We start from the raw sequence: 18,580 nt of genomic DNA on the forward strand, positions 1-18,580 counted from the left end.
CCGAGCCTAGCTCAGTAGCCCAGACCTGCTGTTGTAACCTTGCCCCCACCAGCGTCCTCTCCAACGACGCTGCTGAGGGGCACATTCCCTCGTCCTAAGTGGCAGACGCTGGCACGGTGGCTTAGCGGTTCCGTGCATCGGCTCAGGAGGTCCCAAGTCCAGCTCTGCCGTTTCCTCTTGGTCACCAGGACACTCACCCCCACGGTGCCTTGATTCCTCACCTGCAAAATGGAGGTCAGCCGTCTTCATGAAGGACAGACGCGCCCACGCTGGGCTGTTGTCCTGTTGTTACGGCCAATACCAAATCTCTTTGGCATAAAAATCAGGACTTGATTAAACTGGCCCGAACCGTCCCAGCTTCTGATATGGAAGGAACGCGTGTGCTGCCCCTCCTCCAATGCCTATGTTGAAACCCTCCTCCCCTGGGTGATGGCTTTAGGGGCTGGGGACTTTGGGAGGTCACTCGGGGCAGAGGTCATGAGGGTGGGGCCCGTGATGGGACTCGAGGCCAATCAGCATCAGAGAGAGCGGCTTCCTTCTCTCTCCACCCTGAGGGACTCAGCGAGAAGTCAGCACTCTGCAGCAGGAAGGGCCCCCCAGGACCCGACCTCCAGCCTCCGGGGCTGGGGGAAACCAGTCGCTTAGGCCGCCTACTCCGTGATGATCTGTTACAGGCGCCTGGGCTGACAGACGCGTCTCTTCCGTGGTTGCGCACGGGTCTGTGCCTTCCGCTCGGTTCCTTCAACAAACAATTGGTGCGCCTCCCCTGCCCGCCCCCTCCACGTGTGCCCACGTCCGCCAGGGGCACGCCCCAACCCTGAGCCTCCGACCCCCCTCACTCACCCCACAGACCCCGCTCCCCGGCCTGCAGCTCCACCTGGTCTGGACCGACTCCAAGCCCGCTCTGCGGCACTTTGCACACGCCTGTGCACCGAGCGTGCAAGTCACACGCTACCGGTGACCCCGGCACACGCTGCCCTCACTGCGACGCACTCAAGACCCACCCCCACCCCGAGACCACGGCTGTCACCTGAGACTGGGGTCCCTCTGGGGGCGTCGAGCCGAGAGACACAACCAAGCCAGAGAACGGGAAAAGGAAGGGTTTTACCTGCAACGAGGAAGGAGAACCCTGGAGCCTTCCCAAAGCCACGTCTCCCCCAACGACAGCACTGGGGAGGGTGGAAGCGAAGGGGGCGCACAGGCACCGAGGGCCTCGCGCCGACGGGACTCAGCGTGGAGTCGGGGCAGAGGGCATCTGAAGGTGACCGAGTGCAGGTCAGGACGCGAGGCCGGCCGGGGTCGGCACCTCCATGCTCTGGCTCGGGTCGGTCCCGCATCTGAGGGCTCAGAGGGGTTTGGATCCTGCCAAGCTCACGGCTCCAGGGTCCGTCTTCCCTTGGGAACCAGCCCTGGGCGTCGTGCCCCTGATCCACTGTCCCTCGCGTGACTGGGTTCTCTCCTGTCTCACGTGGCTGTTTGTCCTTCTCTGCTTCTGCGGGATGGCCGGGGTCCTGAGATGACTTTGCTTATGTCCAGAAAGCTATGTCTGTCTGTCTTTTCCCGGGAACCCTCGCCTGTTCATGCACAGTCCCTCCAGGGCTTGGTTCCCCCTTGCTCTTCCTCCTCCCCCAGAGCCACACCTCAGCTGCTGGAGCCTCACGAGGACTCAAACCACGTGCTCCACAGACGACCAGAGCCGACCAAGGGACCAAGCCTGCAAACACACACGCCCACGTCCCCAGACAAAGGACAAGTCTTATGGGGGAAACTGTCCTTCAGGCCAGCCGGCGGCCCCCACGGCACCCGGGCACGGCAGGCTCCTTCCACCCCGAGCAGACCTGTGCACGCGCCCTGCTTCGACATCCCCAGAAAAGCTCCGCTTGGTCTGCATGCTCTCGGTGTCGCGGGCGGAAACGTCTTCAGGTCCCCGTGCCCAAGAGACACCCGCCTTTCTCTCCCTTGACAGCAAAGTTCAGTTCTTAAAGAAAGTCTGGGTTTTCCTCCCCCAACATTTTATTATGTAAATTTCCACACATCTGGGAAAGTTGAAAGCATCACGTGGGACCACACTCACCCCTGCGTCTAGCTTCCGGGATCAGCGCGCGGCAGGGTCTGCTCTGTCACCACCCCTCCGTCCCTCTGTCCGTCACCAATCCACCTTCCTTTGTGACGCGTTGAGACGTGAGCCGCAGCCCTCAGGACCCGTCACCCGCGAACACCGCAGCTTGCTCGTCACTCGCTGGGGTTCAAGGTTCGTTTCCAGCTTCTCTTTGGGGGAGGAGCGGTGAAGTGAGGATCCCCAGAAAGGCAGAGATCTTAGGTGCACGGTGGGGGGGGGGGTCTGGCCAGCGGGGTCCATCTGTGTAACGCAGACCCCCCTCGGGACACAGAATGGGACCCCCTCCCCGAGCGTTCCCAGGGCCCTTCCCAGCCAGCCCTGCCCCACGTCCCAGAGCCACCATCCTGACCTCTCAGCGTGGACCAGGTCCGCCTGGAGGTTCGTGTAAGCAGACCAGCACGGCTGCTACGTTGTGGAAGGCTTCCTAATGCGCTCCTACTTCCCGCTGATGTCATCATGCTGTACACGTCCCTCTGGCCACCTGCTGAGGCCACCCAAGGTCTTTCCCATCTGGGTCTCTCAGGAACAAAGTTGCCTCCGGCTTCCCCTCTGGGGCGCAGCCACGTTTCCGTGTCCTGGGCAGCAGGGGGCGGCCGCGAGCCAGTGGAAGGGAAGGCAGGTGTGCTCAGCAGGGGGGAAACACCCCTGCCCGCAGCCGTTCTTTACTGTAGGTCGTTACACAACACATCAGTGGATGCGTCAGAAGGACACGCATCACCGACCGCTGAGCTGGTTATCCGCGCGTGGAGGAGGGCTGGACGAGGAGAGGAGGTGGAGGGCCCATCTGACTCACCCACGTCGACGGGACACTCGTAGGCATCTTCCTGCGGGACATCACATGGATGCAAGTGACACAGGCAAGGGGTTCCCCGTTCCTACCCACACAGCAGCACTCGGGAGTCATACAGTGACAGCGTCCCAGATCCTTGGCTTCCCTCCCGTGGCTGAGCTTAGACGTCTGAAACACAAAGGAAGCTGCCCAAGATCTCCTGTTAACCTGATGCCTTAAGGGATGCCTGAGGCCCGTAAGCACGCAGGCAAAAGCTCAGGAGCCCAGTGCCTCCTCTAGGAGATCACGTGGGAAAGGTGGGGCCCACGCGCCATTTTAAAAAGCCGGGGTGCAGACCACCAGGAGGCAAGATCTGCCGTGCAGGACAGGCCTGCCCTCGGGCCGCTGAAGCACTAGGACGGTGTCCTCCTGGGGCCCTCCACGCCCGCCACCGTCCCCTGCGTCCCCCTCAGGCTCTCCACGCCGCTGCCCCGTGTCCCCTGCGTTCCCCTAGGAGCCTCCATTCCGCCATCCCCCGCGTCCCCCCGGACCCTCCACGCTGCCATCCCCTGCGTTCCCAGCAAGTGACTCTTCCCAGTCTCGGAAAGAGGTGTCAGGGTTACCATTATCTGCGGGTGACTGATGGGAACAGTGGGGGAGGCCTAGGAATGCCCTTCTCTCTCTTTATCACGACCTCAGGCAGAAGTCCTGCCCTTGGAGCTGTCCCATGGGAGGGACAATGGGGCCCCTTGGGGGTCAGCTTCTCCCTGGGGTCAGCCAGAAAGGGGCCGCAGCCTGAGGCCAGATGGTGCCTCCAGGCAGGTGGGCCGCCCAGGAGCCTGTTTGGTCCACTCCACTTCCTGTGAGGCACAAGGAGAGTGTCCAAGGGAAATGGTGGGCCCCTGGGTCAACGGAGACAGAGGACATCTGCCAGCCAGCTTGTGGACCAGTGGCCAGCTCCCTCCCCAAGGATGAGCACAGACTGGCGCTCCCAGGGCGAATTCCCAGGAGGGCTGTGGTCACCTTCTCCCCCAGCCGCAGAGGCAACGGGGGCTCGGGAAGACAGCCAGGTGTTATGCATGAGAGTGGTGTGGGCCGCACACCCGGCAGGTTGGGGGTGGGGTGGGAAAACGCAGAGGCTGGTCCAGGGAGGTCCAGAGGAGGCAGGCCATCAGGAAGGAAGGACAGAAACTCTGAGCAGCTTTCCTACACAGGATGGGAAACCCCACCTGCGCCTCTCCTTTTCTTTCCCCAGAAGGATAATGTTAAGGAGTAAAAATGTGGTGGATATGGAGGGAAGACACCGAGGGGTGCCCTGGCTCCCGCTCGGCACAGGGAGGGGCAGTGAGGAGGGTGCCAGCAAGGAGTCCGTGGATGGTGGCCGTGGACAGTGTGGCCTTGGACAGTGTGGCCACGGATGGGACAGTGTGGACAGTGTGGCCATGGACAGTGTGGTTGTGGATGGGATGGTGTGGACGGTGTGGCCATGGACGGTGTGGTTGTGGATGGGACAGTGTGGATGGTGTGGCCATGGACGGTACTCACAGCCTTGAGTGGGGGCCGGGCACTTGCTTTAATTCCTGGACGCTGGTTGCTGTCTGGTAGAAGAATGCCTCTGGCAGTGGGTTCAAGGTGGTCAGGGGCGTGAAGGGAGGGAAATCAAAGAAGAAAAAGTGAAACTCTTGACTGGGGCGGTGCACATGGAATGGGGACATGTGTGTGTCCATTACCAGCTGGTTACCTCCAGACCCAGCAGGTGAGCAGGAGAGAAGGACCCCAGGTGGCTAATCCCAGGCTGGCATGTGGCCCGGGGGTGTCCAGGGTGATGCGAGAGCCCGAGGGCTGGCTCGGGAGTGAGTTCTGCGGTTGTCCAAGCCCAGCGCTCACCCTCAGCTGGGAGTGACACCACCCTCAGTGCTCCTGGGTGGGTGGCCCTCGGCTCCCGTGGGCATGCACAGTCTTTCTGGCCAGCTCCACCCACCCCAGTCCTGGGAAAGCGTCTGGCCAAGGAAACAAGCCACTGGTGGCTGGTTTTATCCTCCTAAGGGACCGCGCTGGCTTTGAGCTCAAGAGCGCGGCCCTGGTGGGAATCCTGGGCCCTGCCGGTGTGCCACCCAGCTCCACTCTGGGCACTCGGGCTCCTGACCTCCCACCCTTCCCCGCCCTGTTCCCAGTCCACACACTGCTGCCCCTCATGCTCCCTCTGGTCACTCCCTGGCCCCCAGTCCTGGAGGAGCCTGCTGTGGTTCCCAGACTGTGTCCGCTGCACCTGGGGTCATTCCACAGCAACGTCCAGCTCCCGGAGCGCCAGCAAAGCCTCCTCCCCTCCCCCTGCCGCGGCTCAGCGAGCTCCTTTTCTGCCTCCCACACTTGGTGTGACCACCTCTTCTCTAGCCACCTGAGCCAGCCCGTCCCTGCAACTTTGGTGGGTCCCTCTTCTTCTGTCGGGCATGTCATGGCCTTCCCTGCAGAGTCCGACCCTGGCCCCTCCAGACGATGCCAGAAAGAGCCCCACTGATCTGCACATAGGACAGAGCCAGGCTAAGCAGGGCCGAAGTGCTGGGGGTCAGAACTCCACCACGCTGGCTGTGGTCAGGGGGCTTCCACGAAGCCCCCTTAGTGCACCACTGCCCCCAGCCCCCCAGGCTCATCACTGACCCTGTCTTGGGGATCCAACATTCGCTGAGAACCAGCTCATCACTGCACCTGTCTGTGTCCTCCTTGCAAAACGGGGAGCCTGTACCTCCCACCGCTGCCTGGGGGCACGACTACCTTCAGCCCTGCCGCTTCCGGTCAGGACGACGCATGGCCTCCGCGTGCCGGCCTGACCCTGGGGGTGCTGGTCACAGCAGGCTGCGGAGCTCAGCCAAGGGCGGCCCGGGTTCCTGAGCACGTTCAGGTCATTCAGGAGCCGGCTCCGTCCCCTCCAGGACACACCAGCCCCTTAGCCTCTTTCCCCGGGGCCCCTGCGGCGGGCACGGCGGCCGCGCGCCGGGAGCTGGAGCCACAGTCTGAGCCTCTGGGTGTGGCTGCGGGCCACATCTGTGCTTCTCTGGTCTCCCTCCGCGGCCGCCACGTGCCGGGGCCACAGGGCAGTGTTTGCTCCGCCTGCGGGCCGCGCCACCTTGTTTGTTATCACACAGCCTCTTCTCGGACGAGCAGCTGAGCTGTTGCTTCACGCGGCCAGAGGTGAGTCAACAGCAGCCTCCGGCCCCTGGGACTGCTGTCTAGCCCTTGGCAGGAACGGGCCTCTGCTCTAGGGACTCCTTCCTGTTTTGAACATTTCCAGGCGAGGGCCGGCCAGGCTCCCGTCACCTGACGCCCTTCCTTTGGAAAGACCGGCTCCTTACGCACCAGGGACACGGAGTGACAGCTGGTTGTTTACAGTTCTGATGGTTTCGTCACGCCGACTCCCAAAAATAGCCCGGCACAGTACAGACATCCCTGGGAACTCGTGGAAAAGCTTGTGCTCTCCTGGAAGAGAAAGGGAAACAGAACGGTCAGCGCGGCGGCTCGTTCCCCAGGACGGCGTTTTCTCGAGGGTCTAGAAAGGCAGCGGATCAGCCCTCCTCTGGGGCCGGACGTTCTGTCCTCAGGGTCAGCGGCAGGCAGAGCGGGGAGGGCTGCCCCAGGTCTCTAGGGAAACAAAGGGCTTGTATCCCCACCCCACCACCCCCAGAGACCGTGGCCAAGGCTTTCCTAGTCACTTCCAGAGCTTGCAAAACACCCCCGGGGCCTTCAGAATATTGTGCCCAGTGTAGCCCTGAGGACCCCGACCAGGCCCCCAGGAAAGCCGCGTGTGGGCAGGAGAGGGGCTGCAGCCCTTCCCCTGCACGGCCAGGGGCGGGGCAGGGCAGGGAGGGGAGGGGGGACAGATCGACTGTCCTCAGGATGGTCCTTCTGGATCTTTGGAGGCTCCAGGAATGCTGAGCCCCTGTCCCTTGAGGTCCCCTTTGGGGCACTGCCCATCCAGAGGCTTTGCCTCCATCCCCCGCCTGCCTTCCTGGGTCACCCTGCTAGGCCACGCCCCCCAGAGCTCCAGGGACCTGGCGACAGGGTGCGTGTCCCTCTCCAGCACAGCGCCTTCACGCGGGGCAAGGCCAGCGCCATGTCCAGCTCCGGGTGCTGTGACCGTGGCAGAGGCTCTGGGCGTGGGGGCCAGGTGGAAACCGTGCTCCCACCAGCCTCAGTGAGTGTGCAGGAGCTGAAAATGGAACCAGTCACCGTGGTGTCTCCTCGGGCGCACTCCCGGCCTCGTGGAAGGTGCCCCGTGGGTGGTCAGTGGGGAGCCTTCAGGGAGAGGGGGCGAGGGTGCTGAGGGCTCACGCAGGGAGTGACCAAGCACATGAGGGGCTGTGGGGGGCAGTGGGGGAGCCGTGAGGGGCTGCTGGACCCGGGGGCGGGCCAGGGAGGGGCGATCGTCACGCTGACTGGATTCCCTGGCTCCTCTTCCTATGTTTGGGGTTCCCGGTGAGGCGCCTGGTTTTCCTGGGACCAGTTAGGTGTTCCCAGTGCTGGTCCTTCCTCCGCCTCCCCCACGGAACCCACATGTCCTCCTCCCGTCTGAGTCACTTCATGTGACAAATCTGCTCTATTTCGGTAAAATGTACACTTGTAAAAAAAAATTAAAAACAAAACAAAAAAAACAACCACCGAAAAGGAGCAGTAATGCCGTCTGCGTGCGCAAGGCGCCAGGAGGCTCAGGCAGGGTCACGGATCTCTCTGGACCCACGGTGAGGCCTCAGGCTCTCAGCAAGCCCGGAGCTCCTGTCCGTCTTTGCTGTCACGAATGACGTCTCGCACACATCCCTGCGACATTCAGACGTGTCTCGATGTCTTGAACAAGTCGTATTGTAGTTATCCTTAGGTATTTTGTTCTTGTGCTCTCATGGGTGAGAAGTTTTCCACTTTCAAACCTGTTACTGCTAGTACTTGAGAAAGACCTGATTTTTATAGGCTTCCCTAGCAGCACACATTTTATTGAATTCTTATTTGTTCAGACTTTCTCCATTTATTGTCTTCAATTTTATTATTCTTGGTTAATCCATTGATTTCATTGGCAAATATGAGCTGAACACTTACCAAGTGTCAGGCCCGGTTCAACCCACATCGCGAGCAGGAGGACGAAACTCCTTCCCTCGGGCGGGCGCCTGGGAGCCTCAGTCGGTGGGGCGGTGGGGCGTGTTGGCCCCTGGATTTCAGCTCAGGTCATGACCTCGGGGTCCTGGGGTCAAGCAGGCTTTGTGTTGGGCTCCACGCTCAGTAGGGAGTCGGCTGAGATTCTCCTCTGCCCCTCCCCCTGCTCTCGCCCTCTCTCAAATAAATAAACAAATCTTTAAGAAAAGCAAAGGAGGACGCTGCCCTCCTGGAACCTTGGGGGCCAGTGAGCTGGGTCAGCACTCACAGTTCCACCTCTTCCTTTCCGGCATTTAAAAAATGTCACTGGTCGTGGCGCCTGGGTGGCTGAGTCAGTTAAGTGTCTGCCTTGGGCTCAGGTCATGATCCCAGGGTCCTGGGCTCCCTGCTCTGCAGGGAGTCTGCTTCTCCCTCTCCCTCTGTCTCAGATAAATAAATAAATCTTTAAAAAAACAAAACAAACAAAAAAAACAAATGTCATTCGTCCGTCCCGTCTGATTGCGTTGCCCCCACTCTCGGGGGTGGCGCTGGTGGCGGGCTTGTCAGTGACAGAAGGGAACCTGCTCGTATGTCACAGTTACCCGCGATGTTGACTGCGGATTTCTGACAAACACCCTTCACGAGGAAGGAGCCGAAACCAGCCCTGGCTGATGCAGCGGAAAAGGAACGTGTGGAAGGAAAATCGGAGAGCGTGCAGAATTGCTGGAAAGGCCCGCGTCCCAGCCTTCCAAACAGGCGGGAGCTGAGAGCAGCGACAGGCGGGACGGCACACGTGGTTCAGAGGGGAAGCCTGGCCTGAAGCCCGGCACCACACGGAAACCCCCGTGTCCCCGCCCGGCCTGGCGGCAGGCTGGGACCCTGCATTTCTGTAGATGAAGGACTAGGAATTCGGGCTCTGAGGGGGCTCCCCGTGTAGGGCAGCCAACAATAGTTAATAAAGGTCTTGGACCCACCGGCCCCTCCCACGGTCCGAAGCGTGTTTTGGGGAGCGCGTGCGTGTTTTGTCATGTACGCTTTACGGAATTATTCTTGCTTCTAAAATGATGATTATTCTTGCTCTTTGATCTGTCAGGTATTCCTGAAGATGATCAAATGTTTTTCTTCTTTAGCTTTTAGTAAGTATGTCATTAGACCGTCCTTGCATTCCCAGGAGAGACCCTACTTGGTTGTGAGGCGGTAATCTCTAGAATTTAATTTGCTATCATTCGATTCAGGTTTTTTGCACGTGCGTTCCTCAGGGAAAATGGTCCAGCGTTTTTTCTTACTGTGGTATCACGATCCGAACTTAGTTTCAGGCTCCCACCAATGTCATAGGATGAACTGGTGACGTGCTTCCGTGTGACTCCAGCCTCGGAGCACAGGAACCACCCAGACGTCGAAGGTTCCCCAGAACTCTCCTGGACACCGTCTGCGTCGGACGCCTCTGGGGGCAGTGGTCACCTGGAGCTGTCCACCTCGGATGTCTCTGGAGCAGGAGGCTTTTTACTACCTTCCTGTTTTTCTGCCTCTCCAGAGTTTCTACTGTAGGGCCCCAGGCGGGCGGCCCCAGCCACTTGGGCAGGAAGACGATCCAGCAGCCGCAGGACCAGCTCTTTTCCTTCCCCTCAACCAACCGCCTAAGAAGAATTCCGATAGAGGACCTGCTCCGGGAGGAGTGTGGCCGGCGTGGGTGACCCGCACTGTGATGGGAACCAGGTCGGGGGGACGGGGGGGACCGGGCAGGGTCTGTCGGATCCCAGTCCTCGGGGTCCCACAGTGTCCCGGCGGCCGCAGATGTTTGTGACCCCAACACTGACTTTCTCACCCTCCTGGGCATTGCGTTCCTTCCCTCTGACGTCCCAGACCCGCAGCCCCTTCTCCTGAGCTCACGATGACACAGGGACCTCCTCGTGCCCGCGTGTCTCTGGAATTTTCACGTGTGTGTGGGTTCCCCACACTCATGCCATTACATTTGATTTCCTCCCGTGAATCTGTCTCATGTCAGTGTGATTCTAGTCTGGCCAGAAGGACCTAGAAGGGGACGGGGAGTCTTGCTCTCCGGCAGATGGGGTAGCCAGCAAGATACTTGAACTCACGAGACTGCGCTCGCCCTGGACGTGACAGCAGCTGAGAGATGCTGGACACGTGGACAGCGGCTGGCAGAAGGTAAGATTTCTCTCCATGTGAGCCTCCTGGAATCTCTATCTGCGGAGTCGGAGGGAGAGAGTGGTGACAGTCCCCGTCCTCTCTTCCTAAATTCAGTTCTTAGGAGGAGACACTTGTGAGGCTAGCTCCTCGGGCCTAGCGACTCTGGTTAGATCTGGCCGATACTCTGGTTTCTGATCCACTTCCTCCCAGAGCTGGTCTTTGTTTTCCTTTGTGTCCTTGATGCAGTTTGTCCTGAAAAGGGATTCCCATAGGGCGGAAGGCAGGTGCAGGCCCTAGCTGCCGCTGCTGACCCAGCCCCACCGACGGGGAGTTCACGGCTCCCGCCAGCCCGCTGGCAGTGGGGACAGACTGCTGTGGGTTCCAGGCTGTTGCTAAGGGACATCGTGGAAGCCAAAGCCACAGAGGTGGTGGCCCAGCTGTTAGAGGGCTCGCCCCCTGCAGAAGACTCCTGTGTTGGGTACGTTGGTCACGGAATGGGTTAGGTTGACAGGTGACCTGCCAACCTCAAGAAACCGTCCATGCAGTGAGGTACGTGGTAAAACAGCACACGGTCCCCAACCCCCAGGCACGTCCTCGGTCTCAGTGTGGCCCCGAAGACCCAAGGCCTGAGTGGGAACACGGTGTGCGGTCTCCCCCTTCTGGAGGGTGCGCGTACCTGGTGCACCTACGTGGCCCATCGAGTAGGCTGGGGACCGCAGCCGCCTGCCCTGGCCAGCTCTCGGCTGTTTGTCATGGGCGGTTCCCGCCCCCAGGAACGTGTCTCCACCTCCGCTGTTGGTTGGTGCTGCAGAGCCCTGTTCCAGGAGCGCCTGCCCGGCCTCCCAGACGTGGCTCTGTGGCTGCAGGTCTCCCAGTTTCGAGGGAGACCAGAGACGCCGCTTTCACCACAGGACCCTTACCACCCGGGGTTGAAGCCTTTGCTTTCTTAGATGAATTTTGGGAGTAAACTCTGGATCATGGGGGCTGCGCCATCCCTGCCCCGTCTGGACACGTCTTGGTCTTCGGTTAAGCTGTTAAAAGGCTTTTGGTTTGAGTCCCTGTGAATAGACCCTACTTGTCAATGGCCAGACAACGGATCCTTCAAACTGGCTACATTTAAAAGCAAAACTTCCTTTCTAGAGAGCTCTCGACGTGTGAGGATTGTATCATGCAGAAGTATGTCAGATCTTGGCCACTCATACAACCCTATAGCTAATAAAAATATAATGAAATATTTTTTAAAAAATAAATAAATCACATCCAGTGTAAACTCCTCTTCTTAAAACTCGGCCTCTGGGGTGCCTGGGTGGCACAGCGGTTAAGCGTCTGCCTTTGGCTCAGGGTGTGATCCCGGCGTTCTGGGATCGAGCCCCACATCAGGCTCCTCCGCTATGAGCCTGCTTCTTCCTCTCCCACTCCCCCTGCCTGTGTTCCCTCTCTCGCTGGCTGTCTCTATCTTTGTCGAATAACTAAAATCTTAAAAAAAACAAAAAACTCGGCCTCATCTGCTGTTTCGACTTCCCTTTCCCTACAAGACTCACAGAGAGCACTCGGGCCTACACTCCAGGTTCAGCTCGTGCGGGCGGCTCGAGCAAACGCTGGAAGCTGAGCTAATCAAACACAGGCAGGGGGACTGGTGGGGGCCCTGCCATCCGGGCTGTGTGGCTCCACCAGCCGCTGCGTCCCAGACCCCCCACCGCCAGACAGTCCCTGTCCCCCGACAGCAACCCAGCTTGGAAATTATAAATCCCCTTTACCTCTGCTTTGAAAATACTCTACCAGCCTTAGAGAGAAGTCACTCACGCCCTTCACAGACAAAACAGGAGCACGACTTCCCCGGGCCCTCCGACCACGGATCTTCCAAAGGCCAGTTACTCAGGAGCTAACAGAAGCCAGGGATCAGTTCCGTAGCCAGAAAGAAGGCTTCTGTGAAAATGCTTCATACACACTTTACAAAGATAGAATGTGGGGCACCTGGCTGCCTCAGTCGGTAAAGCCTGGGACTCTTGAGGTCAGGGTCCTTGGTTCAAGCCCCACATTGGGTGTAGAGATGACTTAAATAAAAGTTTAAAAAGCACACACATATAAAGATATATGTCTTTTGATTCTCATTTTAGCTAAAAATCCACCTGATAGAAAACAAACATTAGTTAAAGATGGTCCAATCTCTTGATATTCAGGCTGTAATCCAGTTCTTTGGGAATTAGAGACAACTGCCATTGTCTTCCAAATCTCTACGAAGCCAGGAATGCAGCCCTGAAATCAAGTCCAAGCCCACAGGCCTTTCCCGTCCCCACACCTCACCTGCTCCTCTCAGAACACTTGCGGGTTTTATAAAAGACCAGGGTATGGGAACAAAATGGTCCTGTACTTAAGAAAAAGGATACATTTTAAATAGCAATTACTCTGAAACTTCTAGAGAAAATACTCTTTACATCCTTTCTCTGTCCCTTAAAATTATAGATGTTTAAAACGTAAACACAGCTCGGAATCACCTGAGACTGAAGGAAAAGAAGGAGGAAGAGGTCTTTTTAAACAGCAATCGGCTAAAAGGGCCCAGACTTTGGCGCCTCTCGACCCTGCAGAGGAGCCCCGCCTCCACCGAGGAACGTGAGCTGCTCCCCCTGCGTCTGTAGGATGTAGATTCTCTACGTCCTGCCCCTCCCGCTCCTCCAGGACCCCGAGAGCCTTTCTTTGAAATGCGAACTTCCAGGAAACATGTTCCTCCATGTTCCAAGGAAAATAGAGGAGGTATTGAAAATTGGGCCCACGCCGTCCTGTGCACGAGCACGAGCGGGCTTCGCTATCTCGTCTAGGGGTGTCCGTGCACGTCGTAAATGTGAGGTGCTCTCGGCCGCCAGTGGGGACTGCAGGAGAGCGCCCCGAGAGCTCTAGTTAGGGGTCTGATGGCAGGTGCAGGTGAAGAGGGGACACTCCAAAACGCAGACGAAAACTAAGGGGGGGGGTGTCAAGTTCACATGATCTGGGAACTAGTCGCTCCTAAAGCAAATTTAGGGATGTTGGTTCAATTAAAACAGACGTGTCGGGGCGCCTGGGTGGCTCAGGGGGTTAAGGGTCTGCCTTCGGCTCAGGTCATGATCTCAGGGTCCTGGGATCGAGCCCCACATCGGGCTCCCTGCACAGGGGGGAGTCTGCTTCTCCTTCTCCCTCTGCCGCTCCCCCCACTAGTGCCCTGTCTCTCTCTCTCAAATAAACAAATGAAATCTTTAAAAAACCCCCAAACTTCTCAATAGTAAAGGAGCTAAGTTTTGCTAACAACTATATAACCCCGCGTACTTGTCTTTGGAATCTCTTATCGTCACCTTGGTTAAATCAGTTTTGAGTTTTGTAATGATCTGCAATCCAATTTAGACTCGTGCTATAGATTCCTGAGTTGTTGCTGTTTTTAACAAGCTTCTCAAGATTTAAATTGTAAATGAAGTCTCTTTGACCCATTGGGCCTTTTTATTTGGTGTGTTCAGTTTCTCCGGAAGCCTGTACTGCGGGGTCATGATGTAACTCTTGTAGAGGTGAACACAGTTCCTGAAGTTTTATATGTTCTAATCCAAGGTCATCACTGGGTATTTTGTTTATTAAAGGGTTGTGTGTCACAGAAATAACGTGATTTCCTCGCCAGCCACATTGCCACCTCTCCTCAAATCTCTAACCGTGTCCCTCCTGAGTTTTTGTCGTTTATAATTGTTCTTATTCCCTGGCAAAATGAGTTTCATCTTCAAGGTGAGTCATATAAAGGACTTAGGACAAATACAAGTATTTGATAGCTTTAAAATCTTAAAACTGGAATGGGTAAGAATTTCCAGAACTAACTAACAGCTGCATTCAAACTGAACAAGAATTAGTAACCGGGGACTAGATGAACTAAAACGATGATTATAGTTTTGTGACTCTTGTTTGAAACATTGCTGCTTCTCTAATGTGTACTCTCCCAGATTAAGGAAACTGCTCTTAAGATATCCATGACTTACAAAAACATGATTAAGTATTCATTTGTGAACAAATGGAAGCCTTTAACTTTTCTCTCTACCTGAACCCTCAGAAATTCAAAAGGTCTCCACAAGTATTCTTTCTTCCAGGCAATCCTAGTCATTTGCAGAAACTCTGTAAGAATCTGTTCTCCTTGGGACACCTGGATGGCTCAGTCGGTGAAGCGTCTGCCTTCAGCTCTGGTCATGATCGCAGGGTCCTGGGATCGAGTCCAGCATCCGGCTCCCTGCTTCTCCCTCTGCCTGCGGCTCCCCCTGCTTGTGCTCTCTCTCTCTCTGACAAATAAATAAATAAAATCTTTAAAAAGAGAGAGAGAGAACCTGTTCTCCTTGTAACAGGACACCATTGGAAACAGTGGTCATTTTATCAAGGCTTTGACTGGAATGTCACATTTGAGAGAGAGACTTGCATAGACTCAGATATGACCAAACAGCTTTCAGGAACTAAGGCTGACTGTATGAAACCTGGAGCCATAAAGCCCCTTGGAAATGTTGGCCGGATTCCTTGCTTACAGAGTTCCCAGCAGCCTCACCAGGTGAGTAAAGAATGTCACTTCCTGGCAGGTGCAGGAACCTCAGGCTACTTTGGGGACCTCGTGGAGAGGAATCCGCCCACATCTACAGGAATCGCAGGCATGTCTGATGGCAAGTGCTTGGCTTGGCTTCTGGCCTGGACAGGCTCCTAAAAGTTCACCCTAGAGATTCCTTATAAAAGTTCCAGCAAAACAGATTCTGAAAGAGCTGTATGATCTGTCACTATCCTTGCTTATAAATTATTAAGCCAAGTTTGTTAAAATTGGACTTGTTTTACAATGAATTAGTCCTGATTTGGCTATCTCCAATTAAAAATGAGGGATAGTATAGAGAGAAAATGTTTCAATAACTTATCTTTGTAAAGATTAAATTTCAATACTATTATAAACCAGGCTGGATCTCTTCTGGCTTCCTCAAATGTCTGGCTATGGCTCTCCAGCTGAGATTTCCAATCTTCTTCCATTCTCTTGACTTAAAGTCATTTAAAAACTAAAACTGGCTTTTTCCCCTAAAGCCCTAAAAACTGAGCCCGGCCAACCTGAGGTAAACTTCAGAGAAACAGCTTTCCTATTTCTCCACAACAGCTCATGTACAGATGATCCTTGTGCTTTTTATTCTGTGGGGATAATAACAGGACCCCGTGGGTATATGATTATTCAGGATTAATTCCCAAAAGATCATATAACCCTAAGTAGCACCTTGACCAGTTCTGTGTGGCTGAGATGATTAAGTTTTTCCTTAAAAGCCAGAGTGTACTCCACTCCGTGGGGTTAACTGTGGGCTTGTGGAGGTAACGGATGACCCCACTTTCTGTATGATTCAATTAGAGGATGCACTTGGGGATTCCCTTATCTCTTGAGGCAAGTCCTCTCCCACTTGCCAGTGATTCCTTGTAATCAAGATATTGCTAAGGCTGGACCTCAAACAAAAAGGGCTTCTTGATGGTTTCATCCCTCATAGTCATATTTATCCTAGAAGCCACCTCTATTGATATATAATTGCAAGTAAAGCATTTAGCCAAGCATACAACAGTCCTCCTGGTAAAGGGAGCCTCAAAGCTCACTGCGGGACAGTCCCTGAGTGTAATGACTTCATATCAGGCCCAGTGTCTTAGAGACCAGAGGCCACCAATGGATGATGGGAGGCTGACTTATTAAATACCAGGCTGTGCTTATAGATATGCCTGAAATAATACATAAAACCTGTCAAACTTAAAACCCAGCCACCCTTATGCCTGGACCTGACCATCGTACTTCCACAGAGCATTACTGTTCAGAGGTTATTGATCTTGTTTATTCTAGTCGACCGGATTTAAAAGACGCCCCTATCAAAAAGGCAGATGACATTTGGTTTACCAATGGCAGTAGTTTCATAGAAAAGGGGGTAAGAAAAGCGGGTTATGTTATAGTCAGTCTAACTCTGACTGTTGAGGCCAAAGCCCTGTCAGCAAACACGTCTGCCCCCAAAAGCAGGGTTAATCGTGCCCACCTATGCTTTATAATTGGCGAAAGTCTTAAAAATGAATTTTTATACTGACTCCAAATACGCCTCCCAAGTCCTATGTGCCCATGGAGCAATTTGAAGACAAGGGGATTATTATCAAGCCATAACTCCCCAATCAAATATGGGCCTGAAATTATACAAATTCAAAGGATAGCCCTCCAAAACTGAATAGTCCTTGACAATCCTGACTGCACTTCAGAAAAGCCCAGTATTATACGACTGGCTCCTGGCTGGGACCCAACGGCTCTACGGCTATAAGTCGTGTCCATGGCTTCCCCTGGGCTGGAGAGCCCGCTGTACTCTGGGTTTTGCCTCGATGCACAGACGCATTATTTTTTAATTTTTTTTAAAGATTTTATTTATTTATTTGACAGAGATAGAGACAGCCAGCGAGAGAGGGAACACAAGAAGGGGGAGTAGGAGAGGAAGAAGCAGGCTCCTAGCAGAGGAGCCTGATGTGGGGCTCGATCCCACAACGCCGGGATCACACCCTGAGCCGAAGGCAGACACTTAACTGCTGTGCCACCCAGGCGCCCCGCACAGACACATTATTAACACTGTTGCCAACCCAGCCAACCTTCCAAATTTAAAACAATGGTGGACCCGTTCTGTGTCTCATTGGTATGACCACCTAGCACCCGTCTTTGTTCCCTCTTTGGGACGGGAGGGTGTTGTTTGACACATGGAAGCTCTTAATAAGCACATAGTCAGAGCCATTTCTCTGCTAAATACCGAAGTAACACAAATGCGTGAAGCCACTCTACAAAACAGGACGGCGTTAGATGCTGTAACTGCCGCACAAGGTAGAATGTAGGCTGGCATGAGCACACAGCGCCGTGTGTACGTTCCCGACTTCCACAAAAGTACCTCTGGGTTTCTAACAGACGCGAATACTCAAAGTGGCGCTTTAAACATCCCCTCTCGTTCCTTTAATGATTGGTTAAAACTCTTGGACTGGAGGAAAATTACGGTCAACTATCAATGGGCGTTTTTATCAGGCTTCTTTTCTTCTCATTTTTAACTCTATTTTGTTGTCTTTCCAGTGCCTGCCTGCCGAGCGCCAAGACTCCTTCCCCTCTGTAACGTCAGCCAACAGACGAGCCTTTCTACTCAAGGAGGCCCATCCACGTTGTCCGCGTTGGATTCGCCTGCCTCCCCCTTTCGTAACTCCCCTATGTGCTCCCCAACTGGGGACCCGCAGGTAGGGACACCTCTACGCTCCTGTTCAGCAGGAGGATGTTATGGAAGAAGAGACGGTCCACCTTCACTGACAAGTCCTTGGGGCAGACGGAGTAGAATATTCCTCCTGAAACTCCCAACTGCCTTAATGTTAATGCCTCGCTGGAGGGGAAAACAACCTTAACTTGACAGTGGCAAGGTCTCCAGTATTTTGTCGGTCCTCCTTAGCATACGTAAGTTCTTTTGAAAACCTCCTTTTTTCCTTACCCCAACTGCCAAGTATATAATCAGTCACCCCTCACGACCCGGGGCAGCAGCTCTTTCTGACGGGGTCTTGTCCCTGTGCTTTAATAAAATCACCATTTGGCACCAAAGATGGTGCAAGAATTCTTTCTGGGCTGTCGGCTCCGGACCTCACCCTACCAAACCTCGCCTACCTTCCAAAACCACATCATTAGGGCAATATCTAGATGTAAACAGGGAAGTTCGAAAGGCTTTTAGAAAAGAAATCTTGGAAGGGAGGGCCTGCGTGGTCGGTTCCAGGGCAAAGGAAGGTCGATGCAAGTAAATCGAGGAGTCACGGCGCAGTGTTTTCTCTGTTAAAAGAACCAAGTTTTCCTCAACTATTGATGAAAAATTATCGATGAAAGTTTTGAGTTAATGAAAAATTATCGATGAAAGTTTTTCTTTTCCTTGAAAGTTATCCCCCCTTCCCTCATACAAAGGATTCTATGTTTTGGCAACATATTTTCCTCTGTTTACCACGGCTTTGACAACTTAAGGAAACTGAGTCTCAGCATTTCAAGAGCTACACTGTGCTCCCACTACGGAAGGGTCTTGCGTTTCTCTTTATCTTTATTGTCACTGTGGTGAAACGAACACCTGCTACGGTTCATAACGACTTGTAATCCTATTTAATCAAATGTTCAAACCTTTCAATGTTTTGTTTGGAAATACTTCCTAAAATCAAGTTCTAAAATAAAGTCTTGGGTGGGGGGGCACTTGGCTGGCTCAGTTGTAAGAGCATGTGATGCTTGATCTCAGGGTTGTGAGTTCGAGCCCTGCATGGGGTAGGGAGCTTACTTAAAATAAATAAATAAATAGGGTGCCTGGGTGGCTCAGTCGGTAAAGAGATGAAGCACCTGCCTTCGGCTCAGGTCGTGATCTTGGGGTCCTGGGATCGAGCCCCACAGCAGGCTCCCTGCTCAG

At 54.8% G+C, this 18,580-nt stretch overlaps 2 long non-coding RNA genes across 3 annotated transcripts; one reads left to right on the forward strand and one right to left on the reverse strand.

Moving 5' to 3' along the window:
• Window positions 1-2,013: 2,013 nt before the first annotated feature.
• LOC113252073 (uncharacterized) lies at window positions 2,014-6,423 on the reverse strand. Of its 2 annotated transcripts, none has more exons than XR_003314711.4 (3): window positions 5,661-6,423; window positions 2,469-2,943; window positions 2,014-2,268 (listed from the first exon to the last, which is right to left on the reverse strand). It is a non-coding gene; the product is annotated as an uncharacterized LOC113252073 (long non-coding RNA). The 2 variants fall into 2 exon arrangements; XR_006408974.3 differs by lacking the exon at window positions 5,661-6,423 and adding an exon at window positions 4,434-4,500.
• LOC130543063 (uncharacterized) lies at window positions 5,785-11,410 on the forward strand. The gene is made up of 3 exons (XR_008958089.1): window positions 5,785-6,077; window positions 9,538-10,169; window positions 10,398-11,410. It is a non-coding gene; the product is annotated as an uncharacterized LOC130543063 (long non-coding RNA).
• The last annotated feature ends 7,170 nt before the right edge of the window (window positions 11,411-18,580 follow it).

Source organism: Ursus arctos, unplaced genomic scaffold, assembly GCF_023065955.2.
Source record: "Ursus arctos isolate Adak ecotype North America unplaced genomic scaffold, UrsArc2.0 scaffold_7, whole genome shotgun sequence".
NCBI lineage: Eukaryota > Metazoa > Chordata > Mammalia > Carnivora > Ursidae > Ursus > Ursus arctos.